Genomic DNA, 8,965 nt, shown 5'->3' with positions numbered 1-8,965 from the left:
CATTGTCTCTGAAATCACTCTTCGGATTGCTCTGAAACTTGGTATGCATGTTCCCACAGGTACTACTCACTGTGCCTGCCACATTGAATAAGCCAAGTGTCATTGACACACTGTTTCAACAGATGAAATATGAATCAGCTGAATGTGTTCTGGTTTTACTATGGATTGTTTATATCTACACTATATTAAGTCATACCTCAAGTTTCATTGTGATTACATTTATATATATTGATTCTGTATAAGTAGGTCATGTATCCAAGTGGGAATGTATGAAATACTTAAAACATTATGAGCGTAATTGTAAGCATTACGCATTTGCATTTCTTACTTTGATTAACATTCAGAATGCACTGTACTAATATCATTGCACCTCCTTTTTTCTCTTCACAGATTTCCACTGGGAGGATTACTATTACATGAAGATAAATTCAAATCAAAGAACCCATTCACAAACACAAATAAAAGTGAAATAAAGTTATTGTATACAACTGAATCTCTGTTAGTGCATTTACTGAAATAAAAACATAGAGCATAATAATGACATACAACTTAAAACCATATACAAAAATATTTTTACCATATTTCAGAAGTATTTCCGTAGTACTTCAGCAACAAAATACTTTCCTGGTGAATTTTGCTCAGACCTTTTATGAAAACCAATGTTACATTTAATCTTGTGACACTATTCAACATATGTCACTTTTTATTCTTAACGCTTTTCATGAAAGTTTATCCTATACTCTCACAAACCCTCTTTTCCATGAGGAGTTTATCTAATGACACACTTTGTTATTGAAACCTATTCTCCCATTTCATGTTGCTTTTTTCAACTATTACCGCGTGGGCAACTTAAGTTTTATTATCTTCGAAATTACATGTTATTCCCATACATTCATCGTAAAATGTTTTCAGTGAAGAAATAAGCCAAATTCTTGCTGCTGTAGTGACATACAAACGCTAAATATTGCCCGATCGAGTTGAAATGCCACGCGGGTTTGTTATGCACGTGACCAAGAACGCTGATACTGATGACATCATCGAGCTTGCAACATCTCCGGGGCCATATGTCACGCCGCCCGGGCGATCGTCCACGTTCACTTGTTGAATGACCTGGGAATGAATTTATTTTGTTCTTATCAGTCCAAATACGTACTGCCACTGTGTTTCAGAGGACACACAACTTAGAGGAGTCTAACATTCTATTCTGGCGAAGTGTATGCGTTATATACGGATTACAAAGTGTAGTCGGCAGTGGCCGATGCGCAGTGGGTCAGGAAATCCTGCTACCGATGTAAGGGAGCGTTCTTTTTTTTACAGGGAGGGGGGTTGGTGAAAAATTGGGGGGTTGACTTTTACAAAACCGTTTTTTTTTGGTGAGGTCAAATTTTACAATAAATGATTGGAAGGGGTCAAATTTTATAAAGGTTTGTATAAAGTTATGGAAAAAAATTGACTTCGGAATTTCACCGAAATGTTGCTTGGTCCTCCATACATAATCTATGAGTAGTCTATGAGAAGCTATGAATAATTTCTTTTAAATACAAAACTAGCTAAATCTGTGTATTTATGGACTCTTGATTATTGATATTAATGTACTTGATCAGACTAGGGTAGTTACCGGTGCATGTGTGAGCAAGAAATTTGATTTTGGAATTTCACCGAAATGTTGATTCACTATCTTGTCTATGAGGAAACTATGAATAATTTTTTCCAATACAAAACTAGCTAAATCTGTGTATTTATGTACGCTTGATTATTGATATTAATGTACTTGATTAGACTTGGGTGGTTACAAGTGGATGTTTGTGCAGAAATTTGATTTTGGAATGTTACCGAAATGTTGATTCACTATCTTGTCTATGAGGAAACTATGAATACTTTTTTCCAATACAAAACTAGCTAAGTCTGTGTATTTATGTACTCTTGATTATTGATATTAGTGTACTTATTATTGAAAAATTTAAATGTTTGAAAGGGTATGGTCCACAGTATTTATCTGATTTGTGTACCGCTGAGAGTGATGTACATAGTCATCATACACGGTCTACTTCTCGCCAGGATTCCTATGTACCTAGATGCTTCTCAAAATATGGTCAACGTAGCTTTCAATACCGTGCTGCAAAACTGTGGAATGCTTTACCAATGGAAATCAAACAAACTACTGTTCTGTACACCTTTAAATCTGACTTGAAAGATTATGTGAAAATGAATGTTCCTTTGTAGATGTGATAATTGTAATTTTTGCTTGAGCCCCGATGAAAATTACTGTACAAGTAACTCGGCCGTTCAATAAAAGTGTAAATAAATAAATAAATAAATTAGACTAGGGTGATTACAAGTTCACGTTTGTGCAAAAAATTTGATTTGGAATTGCACCAAAACTGTTGATTCTCTATACATTATGGCATGTGAGGAAACTCTAAATATTAATTTTTACAATACAAAACTAGCTATTAAAATCTGTGCTTTAAAAGAGTTTGACAATTTATGTAATGTACGTGACGAGAATATCATATTTGAAAGAGAAGATCTGGAAAACCAATATAATATTGGAATGTCACACAAGGGATTATTTGTAAAATTCAAAAAGGATTCTTTGAAAGTTCAAAGGTCAAATGGAAAATTATAAGTCAATTAAGATATTATTGATACGGACTGTGACATCTAGGGGAGGGTCGTTGTTTTTTGTGCCTGAAAATTGGGGTGGGTAACCTATTTTCTTGCAAACACTTTTGAAGGGCCTAATTTTTCAGCCCAGGGCCATAGTGTGCGAAGGCTTAATGAATCAAATCTGATGATTTTTTGGGGGGTATGGGTCACATTTTTCAATTGATGAATTTGGGAGGGGGTCGAATTTTAGAAATTTGATTTGGAGGGGGTGTCGCTTTTTACATTTCATTGTCGCTCAAGTTCCACCGACCACCCCCTTGCCCGTTAAAAAAGAATGCTCCCTAAAATCAATGTATTAAGACAAGACGACACGGCATACACTTGCCCTCACTTCGGTACGCATATAAGTATCAAAATTCAGTAATGTAAGGTAATAAAATTCAGCTGACTGTCGCGTTAGTGTTAAGGTGATTGCGAAATCGAAGCATCATATTTCAGATATTTTGGCAGGCTATCTCATGAAGATCGTGGCATTCGAACGAGATGGCGTTTGGCAGCAAGTGAATTAATTGTCCTTTGCGTCATATTTTATGTATTTTCTAAGTTCTGCGGAGCCTGTAGTTGGGAATTTACTCCTGTTGGATATCCGAATAAATAAATAAATAGATAGATAAACAAAAATTATAGGGAACCGTCAGTATTTACGGCCTTGGGGTCATTCAAAAATTGAAAGCTACTAGGGGTGTTCATAATGTGGAGAGGAATACGGGGGGGGGGGCTAACCAATTTTAGCAATATACTGAAGCATTTAATGATGTTATGGATTGATATAAAAATAGTAGAAAAAACATGAAAACAGTTGATTTAAAATGTACAATTTATTAAAAATTACAATTTGACGTATGTGTTCAGAAGATATTGAGTATCATTACAAAATGAATAATTTTCAGTATTTCGGATAAAATGGTTATCAAGCATGAGAAACATGGCATTACTCTCTGTTTTATTGTAACTGATTATTTGGGAGGATGCGTAAAGAAAACTAATTCCACAAAGTATAAGAAACAGTGGACTCAATAACATCTTTTAGTGTAAGTAAAAGAATTTGTCATAGTCAAAAATAATTGAGCAATAGACATTCCTCGAGTTGTATCTTCCAATCAAACAGATACCATTATTAGTGCACAGAATCTAGGACAAAACTGAACTGTTTTGAATTCATCCTTTATATTGTCACAAAAAAATGTATTTTAATTGACTTAAGTTCAATAACCATTTTGGACATATAATCATAGCGTAATGGCATGCTGCCCATCCAGATTAAACAGTACTATATGGTTGGATACTTTTCATTGGCTTAGCTTTTTTATCTACATTTTGTTATGACTTTGAAGTTCATTTTATTGTTTTCACCTTTTACAACCGTCATGAGGCAAATGATGATAATCTAGCAGGGTAAACCCAGATTAGAAAGATCTTTACTGTTGCTGTATTTTTGTGAAGTTTACAAATACAATATTTAACTTTTCGAAGTGGGGCAGGGGTAAGCCAAAATTTCTGTTTTAGGGAGGGGTTACTCAAATTCATCGTCGTAGGCTGGGACCTTACTAAGATTTCAGAGTTTCTCATGTAATTCCTCCGACCCAAATACCATAAATAATGACGGCTCCCTAAACTGATATGTACGGCCGAGTAGAACGACCAGGGCCAGTATACGCATGGCTGATATCTCAGCGAAAATTTAGGAACAAACATGGAGCTACTTCTAAGAAATTTACAGACTCTTGTCCTTTGATGCTTCAATTTTTGAGCTTTTATACCGGTAAAAAGGCATTCTGAATACAGCGATAAATTTCCCCCAAACTTAAAAGGCGAACGAGGGCATTCTGCAATGGACCTGACGGCTGCGCGCTGTCAACTTTCCTCGCTGCCTGCCCAACGACAATCTCGGCCCCTATGCACTTGTACAGCCTATAGGAGTAACCGACCCAACGTATAAAACATCGCCGCAGTTTAAAATCCGTCAGTCAGAACCATTAATCATAAATTTACAGAACAAGTTATGTTTAAAAGTTTATGTATTTATCACTTTATTTAGGTTTACATGAAAGACTCTCTCATCGAGTTGTGTGTATAGTTTTCCCGGGAATTGTCCATGCAAATTGGAGCCTTTACGTGGCGGTACTCTATAGCTCCCTCCGATCGTCTCTAGACTGTAGCAAAAATCACAGTCCGATGCAAATTGTGCAACTGGTAAGTCAGATATGTGTATCATGAATTCATTACAAAAAATATAATCAACAGACTGTTGAACAACAAAAAAGACGTTTACTTTGGAATGACTTTTATAGTATTTTTGTGTCAACAATTGTTGATGACTATTTAAATGTTTTTGTTATTAATGGAGTTCAGATAGAAATAAGAAATATGAAAACAAAAGTTATCTATGAAATTTTGATGGAAAGCACTTTGATCAAAACAAGTGCAATTTCAGTTTGGGAAATGGAATGTAATTGTAATTTTGATGAAAGTAAACTATGGACGTTAGCTAGGAAAATCACTCCAGAAACAAAGTTACATTCATTTCATTGGAAATTTATGATACGCAGAGTGCCAAATGCTATGAAGTTATTTCAATGGAAGATTAGAAATTCTCCTTTGTGTGATTCATGTAAAGTGTGTGATACATATAAACATAGATATTGGGATTGTATAGTTGCTAAGAATATATGGAAATATGTTGAAAATATCTTGGAAAAAGTATTGGGTTTCAAATTGTTATTGAATTATAAAATAATTGTAGGAGGAATTGAAATGAAAAGGAAAAAAGATAAATTAGTAAACTTGATTATTTTAATAGGAAAATGGGCTATACATAAATACAACACCTGTAATTTGAAGTATTCTATTCCATCTACTGTAATGATTAAAGTGAGCTATTACAGAGAGCTCAAGCACAAAATTTCAAGGTTTTACGTGATGTGATATGTTAAATATTTCATTTCATACACTGTAAGTTAGGATGTCTTTTTCTTTTGATGTGTAGTAAAAAATTACTGAAGTTGAATAAATATGTAAATTAAAAAAAATGTGTATCATGAATTCATTACAAAAAATAGTAAACAAACATAATCAAACCAAGAGGTTAGCTTGCTGTTGAGGTGGGCGAGCACGGGGACGACTTTGCAGTGAGGCCGGGATCTCTTCTATTCGAACTTCTACCCGGGGCTTCTACCATGCCTGGAGCTCGAGCTCCACGGCAGCAAGCCTGGTAATGCCAGTGTTATGGTAGTCCTCGTGAGGATTAGATACATGTTACGTTCGATATTATTTTGAAATGCTTTTAAATTTAGTAAGTAACACTTTTGTACTGCATTCAAGGTATAATTTGTTCCTTTCTGAACGTTTTCATTTACGGCAACGATATGCGAAGTTGATGGGCTGTGTTGCCTATCCTGTACAGCGTAGCGTACACCGTTACCGAGAAGCATTGCTACTATACTTACTTTCGTTTTAGTAGACGAAGCAAAGTTCCGTCATTATTACTTTCAATGAAGTGTTCACAATATTGCACAGTGGAAGAAACTACAGAGATTATGACGGTTAGTATAGGCCTATTTGTTTTTCTCTCTCTTGTTAATTCATTCAGCAAACTTGATCTCCGTACCGTCGGTGACGATCGACGTGTCATGCAGTGCTTGAAGTTCAGCATACCAGACAATCGACTGCCTCCATCGTTAGCTTAGTTATAAACATTTATATATTTCTCAGGTATCCTAAATGATCTCAGGTATCTTTAATAATAGACTGGTGACATTCCTTGATCCAGAAAACTTAATAGTTGATGAACAAAATGGCTTCAGGAAATCAAGGGCTTGTATAGATCACATATTTGTCCTAACAACCATAATTAGAAATAGAAAAGCTCAAGGTCTGTCAACGTTTGCTGCATTTGTAGACATGAAAAAAACTTTTGACTGGGTTAACAGAGATATGCTGTTTTATAAACTACTTCACTATGACATTAATGGTAACTTTTATAATGCTATTAAGAATATGTATCATAATCCATTTTCTTGTATAAATATTAATGGGTTTTTGTCTCCATGGTTCAGTACAAGTTCTGGGGTGAGACAGGGGGATGTTCTTTCTCCCACTTTATTTTCAGTGTACTTAAATGATTTGGCAGTTGAAATTAATGACCTTCACATTGGCATTCCAGTGGGTGATCGGATGATTAGTGCCCTTTTATATGCTGACGATATAGTGATTGTAGCCGACTCGGAAGATAAACTTCAAACTGCAATCACAGTACTTGCCCACTGGTGTCAAAAGTGGCGTATGGTCGTTAACGAAGCAAAACACAAATTGTACATTGCAGAGGTCCAAATATTGATAGAACAAATTTTTGTTTTTCAGTACAATGAGAAAACATTAGATACTGTTCCTAGATACAAATACCTTGGGGTTGTACTGGATGAATTTTTAAATTTTGATGTTACTGAAGGTACACTAAGCGATGCAGCTAGTAAGGCATTAGGGGATGTAATCTCAAGAATACACAAATACAGAGATTTTAGGTTTGGTACTTTCACCACTTTATTTAACTCTTGTGTTACACCAATTGCGGATTACTGTTCTGGGATATGGGATTATGTTGATAATATGAAATGTGATTCTTTACAAAATAGGGCAATAAGATACTTTCTTGGGGTCCATAAATTTGCACCAAAACTTGCTATAAATGGGGATATGGGATGGACTCCACCGAATGTGAGACATAAAATGAATATCCTAAGGTTTTGGAACAGAGTTGTTAATATGTAAAATGACAGAATCACAAAAGTTGTTTTTCTATGGGATTACAATCTAAGAGATAGAATCAAGAATTGGTCTAATGATATAGCTAATGTATTTAGAGATATTAATTTAAATAATAAGTTTTTAAATCTTAGATCTTAAATTTAGATTATGCCTCTTGTAAGTTTAAAGATATTTTTGAAAGAAAGTGGTGTACAGATGTGTGTAGAAAACCTAAGTTAAGAACATATGTAACTTTAAAAAAATAAATTGAAACGGAAAATTATTTACTGCAACCATTGTCAAGACCGAAACGCCTAATTCTTGCACAATTCAGAACTGGTATTTTACCTCTAAAGTAGAAACATGCAGATTTCAGCAATTACCAGTGGAGGATAGAATCTGTAATTTTTGTCCAGGGACTGAAATTGAAGATGAGAAACACTTTCTTTTTGATTGCTGTTTGTATGATTCCCTAAGAGAACAATTATTTGGAAAAGTGTGTGCTTTATATCCAGAATTCAGTGCTCTTCATATTACTGATAAGTTGAACTACTGATACTTAAAACACCTGACTTGTTGGCAAACTATATCTTTGATGCTTATAATATGAGAAAGGATACAATGTATAATTTAGAAAGATAAACTCCTCTCACTCAGAATACTGTTACTTTTTCTATTTATTTATTTCTTGTTGAAATTGGTTTTCTGTGTCTTTTAAGCCCAAGGGGCTGGATGTGGCAAGTTTTAACAGATATTGTATAACACATGTTAGCAAATGTAAACTTTAAGTCCACATAGGACACGTTAATAAATAAAATACAACAACAATACAACAACATACAACATTTATGTCCTCCGGGTATTCCGCCGAACTTCGCACGGACGTGTGTTTGTACAGCTCCTTACAGTCGGAACAATCTGTAAAAAACATATATTTATGTCTTTTCGGTATTTCGCCGAACTTTTGAGCGTTTTTAGCCGAGTCGCTAGGTTTGGATTGACCAGACCGTGGGTTTCTATGGACACCCTGATAAAACTTGCGTACGTTGCTGAGTATCTGTCTTGTGATTACGTTGTGTTTCGGGTGTCAACAAAACCTGATTCGTGGTCGGGACAAAAAGTCATTTTTCACTCGATTTACTGTGGATCTATACGTTTGTGAGGCGGGCTGGGCATGCTAACCGTGCGATTCAGTATTAATTATGGTCTGTTTTCACATAATGAGGATGTCATTCTAAACAAAAAATGAAGAAAAACGTTTAAAGTTAGCTTTACTTGGGCTTTAATATTAATAGGCTACATGAGCGACATTGTACAGGTAGGAGTATGAGGTGAAGACAATTTGAATACGAGTATAACATAATTAAATGAATTAAACGTCAATCTTTGAAATCGATAGTTTCCTACTACTCAACTGTATTCGCTGGCACTCGTTTTAGAAGCTCGTTACCAACAACAAACAGCAGCCGCTGTACAAATATTTATCTTTGTGAATGTTATCGTACCAATTTGGCCAGACACCTCAACTCGGCCGATCCAAACTCTACCTAAC

The sequence above is a fragment of the Ptychodera flava genome, chromosome 16, assembly GCF_041260155.1.
Source record: "Ptychodera flava strain L36383 chromosome 16, AS_Pfla_20210202, whole genome shotgun sequence".
Lineage (NCBI taxonomy): Eukaryota > Metazoa > Hemichordata > Enteropneusta > Ptychoderidae > Ptychodera > Ptychodera flava.
Note: the sequence above shows the minus strand (reverse complement) of the source record.